Below are 12,907 nucleotides of genomic sequence, written 5' to 3' on the forward strand. Positions count from 1 at the left end.
ATTTACACTCCATTTGCATCTTTTCCAAACAAAGCCAATATGATTTGATACGCATATCACATACACGTTGGTTGAGTTCGAATCAGCTACTAACACACAGTGCCAATAATATCCCAACCAACCATTGTAACGGTACATCGAAATATCTTTTCATGAATTATAAGGGAAATGTTCTTAATGTGCAGTTACAATGATCTGTTGGAACAATGTTGGGAGCATATCCTAACTCAAATAAGATAGAAAAGAGATACGAGAAAAGTGCAGGAAAATAAGTGGAGAGAGAGAGAGAGAGAAAAAGAGAGAATGTGTGGACAAAGTTGAAAAAGTTATTCTCATGTAACACAAAACAGAACTTTGTTGTAAAAGTTACAGAAATATAACATATGAACTTGCATCTATGCCCTAAAGAGTGTGTTCCATATAGCACATCCCAACCGTGTATTGGAAATAGGTGGATTTGAGTCAAGCCAAGCCGAATACTTGGTTATTCGAGCTCGATACACCAAAACAATGTTAGGTTCAAGTTTGATTCAAGCTAAAGACTTAAGCTTGAATTTGGCTCAGTTCAAAAGCTCACAAGTTTGAGCTTGGTTCGACTTGAGCTTGATAGCAAACCAAGCTTCCTATAAAAAATAAAAATTATACATATAAAGTGATATTTTTATTTTACATACGAAAAATAAGAATTATAAAAATTAGTTATTGTTATACATAAAAAATAACAATATTATATATAATAAATATGTATGTACGTATACATAAAATAAAAGCTATTTATTATATATATTAGGTTCACGAGTCAAGTTTCATTGGACTTGAGCTCGATTCGATTAATATACGAGCCTATATACCAAGCTCGAGTTTAGCTTGAAGCTTGGTTTAAATCAAGCCAAATCGAGCTTTCCATGAGCCAAGTTCGAATAGCTTGTGAAAAACTCTATTCATTTCCACCCTTAATTGGAAACATCTCTCAATGACAACTAAAGGAGTTCACATTAAATGTCAAACCGACCAAACTAGCCCGACCCAACCTGAGTTGGTCGGTTTTTCAAAACCATTGGTCAGTTTCGGTTAAGCTGACAACTCGGTTCAGTTTCAGTATGAAAACCGAAAGCGAGCCAACCCAACCCAACCCTATATATTTAAATAATTATTAATTAGTCCCTACTCAGTACTCCTTAGTTGTTCCCAACTCCTTATCATAATTAACTTTAAATTTAAGTAAAATTATTTATTACTTTTATTAGTTTGTTTATTATCTTTTTGGGTTTAGCAAGCATTGATGTCAAGGAGTCTTGGAATGGATAGACTCGTTGGACTGTTGGAGTCTTCACTCTTCAGTTTTGGAAAGAGAAAAAAAAGAGAGGTTAAATAAATATCTATTACTATAGACACGTTGGATTGTTTAAGTGATTGTTGGATACTTGGAGTCTTCGATTTTTGCATGTTGCCTATTGGAGTCTTGGAGTCAAACCGGCTAGGGGTGTTCACATTGTATTGTTTAAAACTAACTATTTTAATTGTTATATAAACTAACTAAACCGATAAATCAACCCAAACTGGTCCTTTATGTTTGGATCGATTTTGCTTCATGGTCGATCAATTTTGGTTTATTCAATAAGTAAAGCGACTAGATCAGGCTGGTTGAAGGAAATGACTCAAACCGACCCATAAACACCACCAATGGTAATTACAAGAGATGCTCCCAATGCATGCTGTGATGTGCACGTTGGCACCAATGTGAACTCCTAACATATTGCATGAAAGTAAAGTGAGAAACATACAAATTCGTAGGGTGGTTGGGGTTCGTGGTTATTTTCACATCATATGAAAAAAAAAAAAAAACTTTTTACACACGCTAGCATTTGCCTAAAAAATATTGAAAAAAAAAGATTCTTTGTTAAATCAAATAGAGAGTTTCTACTTTCTACACAACTTAATCAAAATTTTGATACATGGAGATGACGTGATGAAATATAACTATGCTGTAGTGTAAGGCATGTGCCATGCATGTTGCAAGACAAAACGGTTAAAAGAAATACTTTGATTCTGAATTATTATTTTATGTATTTCTTTAAATGTCTTAACGATTAAATATATAAATTTAATATATTTAAATAATCATTATTTATAAGAAAAATTTTATGATATAAAAAAGACATGGTATTAGAAGATTCTTTACTATACTCATGAATTTCATGAATTTTGATGAATATCACCTGATTGATCATGTTTTTTATGATACCGGTTGATTGATTGTATATAATTTTTGATACTATGTCTTACATCTATCATAATCAAACCTTATTTATAAACATTAACATTTCATGATGCTATTAAAATATTCTGATTTAAATTTTATGGTTTGGCCTAATGTGAAACAAAGGCAAGTATCATCAATTGTGATGCGCTTATGGCAGGTTGCTGACAAAGTTAGCCAGCTTTTCAAAAATCGAAAAGTCTAAAATTCCGGGTTATTGTGCTCCACGCCTCCAACTATAGGGTCCTGTCTAAATTTAAAATCCTGAAATTCGGATTCAATCCTCACAAGATATCAGAAATGTACACAGCCACCTTTAGTAATGTATTAGAAATATGTCTCAATGAATAAAAATATAGCTGTGAGTATGATGTGTGTACGGTCTTATTCCAATCCATCATTGACATGGACGGTCAGAGCAGTTATATATCCAATTAAAATCTTGATTCGGGTACAACTTTAACTTGCTATTTAGAAAAACCATTAACTAGGGCAATAATTTATTTACCCAAACAGTTGAGCGAACTGTTCAAAATGATGGAGATGTAAGCAAATGTTTTAAAAAAATGCAAATACGAATCAGATGATGCTTAATGTACGTAGTATGGCTAACAAGTTAAATTGGAGAGTTGAAACTTTGTTCAAACTATGTTATATATACGAGAAAAGATATTGTCTTCACCCATTGCTTTAGAGAAGCAAATCGATGTGCTGACAGGCTAGCAAATTTTTTTTTATTATTATTTTTTTGAACAAAGCCCAAGGCTACTTCATTGTTCAGAATCTTTCAACAGTACAGGCATTAAAAATTCTGGGAAAAGGGACCAAGTATAGGTTCTAGATACAGTACATGCCCTTTTAGTTAAACATAAGTCGCATTATTTTATGTAAAGGAGATCACTACGGTTATGTTTGGTTTAAAGGAAAAGGTAAGAAAAGGAAGAGAAAGATAGGAAAACCTATATAAGGTTTATAAAGGTTCTTCTACTTTTTCTTTCTTTTCCCTACTTTTCCTTCAAACCAAACACAGTCTATATGATTAAATTTACACAAAAAAAAAAAAAAAACAACTCTTGCAATCGGCTATAATAAGGTGTAAACACCAAGGAATAGTAAGGTTTTGATTCAACATGAGAGATATTATCTTTTGAACAATGTTTAAAGTATCGGCCCGTATCAGCCGATATATATTGTGCCGATGGCTACCCCTACAAGAATGGTATCGAATCATACAATGATTCATAGGATAGCCAAGACTTAAACCAATCTCTCTAAAGCGATTTTAGAAAATAAATAAATAAAATATAAAAAAAAATACCAATATAAGCCAATATGCCCGTATCATCCTATGCTGATATTTAGCACCTTGATTTTGCACATCTCCTTCTAGATGAGTAGAAATGACAATCACAACTCTATAGCAAATAAAATGACATGAAGGCAGGCTAGGCCTTCAATTTTTCCGGGAGACTGCTCTTTTTTTTGATCGACTATATGTGAGGATGTAATGGAGGTTATGTGATGACTATATTTAGTTAATATAATATATAGTTTTGGATAAACAAATGGGCCGATCTAATAGTGGATGCTGATCATCAAAGACATGTATGGAATGTGACATGCGGGTCCAGACTCCAGACTCCTCCACTATATATCCTCTTTGCAGTTCCAATAAATTAACGTTGGGATCTGCTAGTTGCCCATTTGGCGGGGATCCTCATGCTGGATCCCACAATAGAAATGCACATACATAATGATACAAACCACGCACTGTATTTAGGCGGCATTCTGTGCTGACACGCTCGAATGAATGTGAAGGGATTTTTCTTTACAAATGTTGACTCCTTGATGGAGAACGGGAGAAGAAACAAAACCCATTTCAGATGGATGAGCTGAACATTCAGCAAACTCATTCATCTGCTTTGAAGTGCTTCTCATAAATTAATACCATTTGAGATGGATATGAAAGCGCAGAGCTTCTGAGTTCTGAGCTTTAATAAAAACGCAGACTAGGGTTTCAAATAAGTTAGATGAGATATAATCCGAATTTGATTTTATAAGAGTTGGATATGATGCCTCCCTTCATCTTAACAAATTGGATCAAAATAGAAAAGTCGATCCATTTACTTAAATGAGTTGAATTCAAACCCCATTCGATCCATCAAGACCCAATCCAATTTATTAGTTATGAAATATTTTATATTATATATATTATACAAGGTTGAAAGTATCAGAAACGTTAAATGTATCAAAAAGGTAATTTTAAGTGATGTATCGGGATACGTTTTGGATACGTATACATATTGGAGAAAAACTAAGATATGCATAGATATATACATTTGGAAATACTATAAATACTTTAATAAATCATAAAAATATATCAACAACACTAAATATAAGACCTCAATGAGGTGTATATACATTAAATTAATATATTTTAATGGTTTTATGAAGAAATATATAATAGCTACTTATAGTTTCATTAAAAATCTTATGCTTAACTATAATTTATAAATTATAATTCTTAAATTTTAATGTTTTATGGGATGAGAAAAACCCAACTCTCCTATCCAACCATAAAACATGCATTGGCACAACTTCTATGTGAAAATACAATTACTAATTATTTATTATTTAGTTCAAAATTTATAAAAAAAATGAATAAACATTATATTATATATTTAAAAATATTTATTAAATAAGAAATTTCAATTGCTTTGTTGATATGATAGATCATCCATAGAATTATAATATATTCAAACACTGTGATCAAATGATAAAATATAATTAATTAATTAATTTTTAATTTTAAAAATATAAAAAAAAATAATTATTAAAGAAGAAATTTCAATTGCCCTATGGATATGATAGATAAATCCATAGATCTAAAACATATTTAATCTTTATAGGTAGAGAAAAATTTACATTTTTATTTTTTTTGTTAATTTATATTTCCCTAAATATCTTCATGAAATTTCCATAAATATATTGATAACACAAAAAAAAAATTACGATTTTGAATGTAAGAAATGTAGATCAACATAAATTTAAACATTCAAGAAAAAAGGAAATAACAAGATATTATAAAATATTGAAAAATTTTACCTATTTTTGCTATATTTTTTCAAAATTTGAAAAATCTTTAAAAAAATTAACGATTCACACTTGTTTCTTGCAAACTTTTGCAAACATAGCACTCTAGGAACGAAGTTTGGAGTTTTAGAGTCATTTGGGGGTGAAAGAAGGCTTATTTCAAGGAAAAGAAGCTTGCTTTCCCCCTTTAATTTTTTTTTGCCATATCTTTTTCGTTGATATGCCCCCGATACAGGTCTGATGCACATGAAAAAAGATGAAACGTCTGATTTCCATGCGTATCTTGTATCGATTTTTCAAAGATACGATACGATATGCCCCGTATAGGGCGTACCATATCAAAATTTTAAACCTTGATATTATATGTATTATATATTATTAGTGGGACTCATGCGATGTGTGAGCTTTGTTAAAAAAACTTGAGGCAAAAGAAGTTAGGGGTACAGTTTGAGTAAGTCTAATTCGAGCCTGACCTAACACAACCAAATATTTGTTGGAATATGGCTATAATCCATTTTATGGATGGTAGAACCCTACTAGATGGGTGGGCAAATTTTTAAATTTTTTTTTGCGAACCGATTTCCCAATAAATTTGAAATCTGAAATTTCATGATCATTCTTGCATTAAATCATACCAGATTTGAAACCAAGGAGAATGGAGATTATACCAGATACAAAGACCATAAATCACAGCTCCCAAGGTGGAAGTTCACACCCAATACAAGTACTAAAACTGGCCTCCAACTAAAGATGGCATATTGTACAGAGAACCGATTCAACAACACTTGATTTCAACAAATCTGCTTTCCAATGCTTGGATCAAGTAGGGTAATTGAGCCTAATATTCTCCTGTGTTTTCTTGCAAAAATAGAGAAGAAAACTTATCTAAATCAGTTCTTGAAAGTCTAGGTCATGATAGGGTTTCTTGGGAGACAAAAGAGAAAAAAGAGAAAACAAGGCATCCAAGTCTAATTTGCCCTCTTCTTGTTTTGTCTCTTAATGGGGCACTCTCCTAATCTAATCAGAAGATTTTCCAAATCTAAATTAGATCTACACTCTTTTAGCAATTAAACATTACCCCCTTAAGATGATAAGTGTTCCATACCCAATACCAAACCCAGATTCGACCTAGAGCACATTAAAATTTTAGTTGTCATGTGACAGCTTAATTAATCTTTATTAATTTTGGGCCTTTGGCCCATTTTCTTCAAAGGCTCATGACCCTAGGTGCTACATGGCCAATTTAGGCCTAATATTGTATGGCATGGAACCCCACAAATGTCTTCCTCAAGTCCATAAGGGTCTGACCCCACTTCTAAAAGAGGTTAAGCTGAATTCACTCAAAGCAGTGAACCCCTAAGTCAATTAACATGGGCTCAGTCTGGGCCTAACATTTACACCTAAATGATCCCTGGACTAAGCCACCCTATAAAAATCTAAGGATAATGGACTAAAGTGAGATAAAACCCATCAGGTAATCAGCCATGTAATGGTCTCTTATACTTAATCTTTCAGCCCATAATGATCACAACATTGCCCGATAGGGAAGGATCTCTCCCCTAACTGCAAGGTGCAGTGCCACACTCTCTGCTCATATGGATACCGGGATTAAAATCTTTTGCAAATATTTTTTCATAAAATAATAGTATATAAATATAAATGCATTTTGCAAAAACAGATTTCAATTATAGTTAAAGTCCACTACCAATAGTTTAGATTTCCATCAAAAAGAGTGTAAACCATGATATTCACTTTATCTCACAAAGGGACTTATCCTATCACTATGATCACCCACTCAGGTGAATTCCCAAACTACTCCAACATGCCCAGGTGTTGACCCTTGATGGATCTCACTGATTGGCACATCAAAGAAAATCTAGTTCAACACCTAGTGTAGTATCATAATCAAGTATAGGGTTATGTGTAACTTTTTAGTTTTGTACATCTATCTCTAAGGTCCAGTGCATAACTAGAATTCGGTCTGGATTCACTGTTTCTTCCAAATACACAGCCTATGCTTGTGGTCTATCCCTGTCAGCTTAGACAAGCTTTTTCAACTGTTTGGTAGCACACCAGTGTTAACCTTGGTAGGATAAACTCCCCAAGTCTATCCAACAGCCAAGAACATTCTAAACTAACATGAGTCTCATAAGTGTCCAATTCAAGGGGTAATTCACAAAAAACATACCAATATCAACATTAAACAATAATGTACTTTATTCATTTACAAATAAATGTTCATGTACGTTAGTCCAGTTGGAGCTAAGGGCATATACTGTCTAACAAGATTTTGTATAGGTTGGGCTTGATTTTTCAACTTCAAGTTGGGATTAGGCCAAAAAAACTCAAGCCTAACCTAAATTGAGGTTGGGCTTGAGTAGCCCGAGCCCGATTTAACCAATTTGAGCCCACCCAACATTTAGTCATATACATATCTACATATTATCAATATATTCTACCTAGAAATTGGGCTACAAAGCTCAATATGTCCAATCCTATGCCCAATTCAAGATGTTGGGTTAAAGCTTGGGTCAGGCCTAGGTTGGCAAGAGAAAAATTACTGGTAATTTTCAATAATTATTAATAATTTACTAATATATAACGCAAATAGAATAAAAATAATTACTAATAACTTACTAAACACCCAAGTTTACCAACTTAGCCCCAACCCAAGCTTAACCTAACATCTTGGGGGCTAGACTTGGGTTTGGGTGTATTGAACTTTATAGCCTAATTTTAGGTAGAGCATATTGATAATATGTAAATATGTATATCATAAAATGTTGGCACATGCTCAAATTGGGTTGGGTCGAGCTTAAGCTACTTGAGGTCTCAACCCAAACCCAACTTCAATTTAGGTTAGCCTTAAGTTTTTTGGCCTAAACCTAGCTTGAAGTTCAAATACTTAAGCCCAAGTTGTGCAAAAGCTTGGGTTGAACTAGGTTAGGCTCTCGAGTTAGGCCCACCCAACCCAAGATACACCCCTAGCTCCTTTTGCCTCAAATTCTTTTAACAAAACTCGTGCATCGAAGGGTCCCTACTAGTAATTAATAGCACCAATTTTAATTTATAGTTATTAATAGTAATATTAATTACTAAGAATAGTAATATTTTATGGCATTTTTAATTATTCATAAAAATAAATAGTTAATAAATATTTTTAATTTGTATAATTAGTATTTAAAAAATTATTAATAGATTTATAATTATAGTTAATAATTATGAATTATGAATTAATAAATTTTATAATTCTTAATTTATAAAAATATTACTATTATTAATAATAATAGTTAATTTAATAATCAATTTAATTATTCATGAACCAATTTTTAATTTTTAATATTAATAAAATAATTAATTATTTTTTTGGTAATATATCACTAATCAATTAATCATGAATTATTATTACATCACTAATATTAATTACTAAAAACAATAATATATTTTGTATTAAATTTTGGAAATTTTTAATAAATCATGGATATAAATAATAGACTTTAAGTGAATTTTGGTTTTTTCAATTAGTCATGAAAGAATTAATTTATTTTGGTAAACTATAATTGCTGACAACATTAGTAATTAATCCCAAAATTATTACTAAAAGGAAAACTATTAATTATTAAAAATAGTAGTATTGTTTGGGAACTTTGAACTAATTATGAAAATAATTAATTTATTTTGGTATGATTTATAATAAAATAAAATGAAATTATTAGTTATAAACAATAGGTAATATACCATTCAAAGTAAACGGGTCGGATTAATAAAAACCAAACCGTACTTGATCCAATAAACCACATCACTTTAGTTAAATGGATCGAATAGAGAGAGAGAGAGAGAGAGAGAGAGAGAGAGAGAGAGAGAGAGAGAGAGAGAGAGAGAGAGAGAGAGAAAGAGAGAGAGAGAGAGATGAGTTGAGCTAGTTAAGGAGAGTAGTTATTTGGGTAGAGAGAGGTTTTTGATAAAATATATTGAGCTAATTAGGAAATGGAGATAAGAGGGTGTTGAATTGGCTTAATAGGAGTGGTGGGAAGGGGAGAGTAGAGAGAGTCAAGGAAAATGCAGGGTAGGGATAATGGAGCAAGGAGAGGCATGGCGAGGTAGACCGTCGTGCTATATATATACTCGCGAGGACCCATGCAATGCATGTGAAAATGTGATATCTAATTTGATGACAAAAAAGTATCAAAATGATTTATTAATTATTTACATGGGGACTCGTGAGATGCATGGGATTTGTCAATGGAAGGTAAAACAACAAAAACTGATAAATATTATAAGGAATGCAATGTTGTTGAAAACATTTAATCTTTATTTTAATAATTTGTTGCAAAAATAATTTAGTAATATAGTAATTTAGATTAATTATTAATATTTTAACAAAAATAATAAATTATTGATAATTATTTAACAAAAATAATTATTTTTTACATATTATTTGTTAGTTTTATATTTTAACAAAAAATATCAAAAGAAAATTCAAATTGTTTGCCACTAGAAAGTTAATTTCAACAAATCTTGATTTCTTTTAAGTATTTTTAAAAGTTTTCAATTAATTTTCAGAATTATTTTGCAATTGCGGTATTTCCAGTATTTTTCACTAATTTTCAGCACTTCTGAATAATTTTTAGTAATTTTTGCATTTTCAATAATTTTTCAACAATTTTCAGTTATTTTCAATAATCAAAATGTGCATTTTCATAATTACCATGGGTTTTCAGTATTTGTTTCATTAATTTTTAGCAAAAATGAATTAATGAGTAAATTTTGAATAATCTTTATAAAATTTCAAAATTTTCTATTTGATTTTTAATAAATTTTCACTGAAAATTTAATTTCAGAAAAAAATAATTTATGATTACATTTTCAGTATTTTTATTAATTTTCAATAATTCTCATTAATTTTTATTAATTTTTACTAATCTTTCAATAATTTTCAGTTGGAAATTAATTTTTTTTGTCTTTTCAATATTTTTCATTAATTTTTTGTTAGTTTTGAAATTTCATTAATAAAAAAATCAGTTAAATTTCAATAATTTGATTGGATTAATTATTAATATTTTTAACAAAGATAATAAATTGTTGACGATTATTTGAAAATAATAATTTTTTACATATGATTTGTTATTGTTATATTTTATGACAAAAAAAGATCAAAAGGATATCCTAATTGGTGGCCACTAGAATATTAATTTCAACAAATCTTTATTTCTTTTAAGTATTATTTAATAGTTTTCAATTAATTTTCCGAATTATTTTGCATTTTCAGTATTTCCAATATTTTTTCATTAATTTTCAGCAATTCTCAATAATTTGTAGTATTTTAATAGTTTTTCAACAATTTTCAGTTATTTTCAATAATTTTTAATAATCAAAATGTGCATTTTCGTAATTACTGTGAGTTTTCATTATATTTTTTTTCATTATGCTTCAGCATTTTTTCTTTAATTTTGAGCAAAAATGAATTTATGAGTAAATTTTGAATAATCTTTATTAAAACTTCAATAATTTCTTGTTAATAATTTTTCACCAAAAAATTAATTTCAGCAAAAAGTAATTTATGATTGCAAATTCTGTATTTTATTAATTTTTACTAATCTTTCAATAATGTTTAGTTGAAAATTAACTTTTTTTTGTCTTTTTAGTATCTTTTAATTAATTGTTTGCCATTTTTGCAATATCACTAGTAACAAATTTCAGTTAATTTTTAAATAAAACATTAATCAAAAAATAATTTTCAGTATTTCCTAATTAATTGTTTGTCATTTTTCAGTATTTTCTAATTAAAATTCAGATTTTCAGTATTTTTTCAGTATTGTCAATAGAGCTGGTTTCCATCAAATACTATTGTTAAAGTAACAAGTTTAATAATATTGCTTGTAATTATTATAAATTTAAGTTGGTTGTAGATATATATAGATGACCTGTATTATACACGGGTCATGGAGGACCCATACAGTATACGGATTGGGAGTTGGGACAGATGGCCCGGCGGTTCAAATTCAGGTTTATCGAAAACGGGTCACAACATACCCATTTCGGTTGTCTTCTTCGCATGAATGGTAAAACGGGTCACACATCGACCCGGTTAGTTTTATTCTTTATTTTTTTTTGTGTTTTTAGTTGTTTTTTTTTTTGTTTTTGTGTTTTTTTTCTAAAAAAGGGGTTGGCCTCTTACATGATGTTTGGAAGTGTTTGAGGGCCGAAAATCTGCAAACGGAGAGAGGCTGTGAGAGTTGGGTTTGAGACTTTGAAAATGTTGGTTTTGAGAGATTGTGGGAATTGGGTTTGACACGTTTGAAAATGGAGAATTTGAGAGTCTGTGCTATGAGTTGGTTTTGAGAATCTAATGCATAGTTTTGAGATGTTAGGTCTCCAAAAATGTTTTGGGAATCAAAACATAATTATGTCCAATTTTAATCATATTTTTGAAAAATAAAATAAATAAAACCTATAAAAAAAGGAACGCAGAAAAATGGGTTCTCAAAGCAACGGAAGAGCAATAAAGTGCACTCTCAAGTTAACTACATTGCCATAATGTGCAAAGTCAGGACATTGCGGTGTATTGTATTTATCTACAAATCAAGTCGTTTCTTACAATTTAAATCAAATAAGGTATCCAATAAGATATTCAAATTCGAATTCAAATCATAATTTTGAAAATTCGATGAATTCTTATTGGATTCGGATATTTTTACGAATACCCATATAATCCGATCCATTTACAACCGTATGGCAAAGCTTTTGTCTTTCTAAGGTGGCCTAATATAAATAACCTTTAAGCTATACACCTCTGTATTGGCACTTTGAATGATACTTCCCTCCATTTACTTAGTTTTTTTTTTTTAAGTTTTAGTTTCAATATATATATATATATATATATATATATATATATATATATATATATATTAAAAAATGATCATTTATTAGAACATCATCTATAGTTTATGGATTTAATTAAATCTACCATATAGTTTGCATTTTACTAAAGCATCTCTTATATAGTCTGCAACCTATTTACTTAATGGACCTTTCATTAAGAACTCTTTATTTTGCCATTTGATAATAGTAATATGATCACTTAAATTAGGTGGACAATGTTTAATAGCATGGACCCAAGGTTGTTTATTCAAAAAATACCCCTAAACTGTGTGAAAATGTTAAAGGGAATGGATCCATGGTTGTTTATTCCAAAAATACCCCTAGCACTTTTTGCATAGAAAACAAAATTGATCAAATAGAGAAAATATAGTAGTTGTCCATGTTTTATTAAGGGCAAAAATGGTATTTTTGTTTTTTTTATTTATTTTGATTAAATTTATTTGAATGGTTGTTAGGGTTCAAACTGTCATTTTCCACTTTGATCTAATAGAAGGTCAATTAAGTAAATAGATTGCAAATTAAAGGGGATGTTTTAGTAAAACACAAACTATGGGGTAAGTTTTAGTAAATTCATGAAACTATAGACAGTGTTTTAGTAAACAGGTGTATCGGGAACCAAATGTATCACAAGGTTTTTTAAAACTGATCCGGACAACAAACCAGTCAGAGGTC

This window comes from Nelumbo lutea, chromosome 5, assembly GCF_056320005.1.
Source record: "Nelumbo lutea isolate HS-2025 chromosome 5, American lotus-T2T, whole genome shotgun sequence".
Lineage (NCBI taxonomy): Eukaryota > Viridiplantae > Streptophyta > Magnoliopsida > Proteales > Nelumbonaceae > Nelumbo > Nelumbo lutea.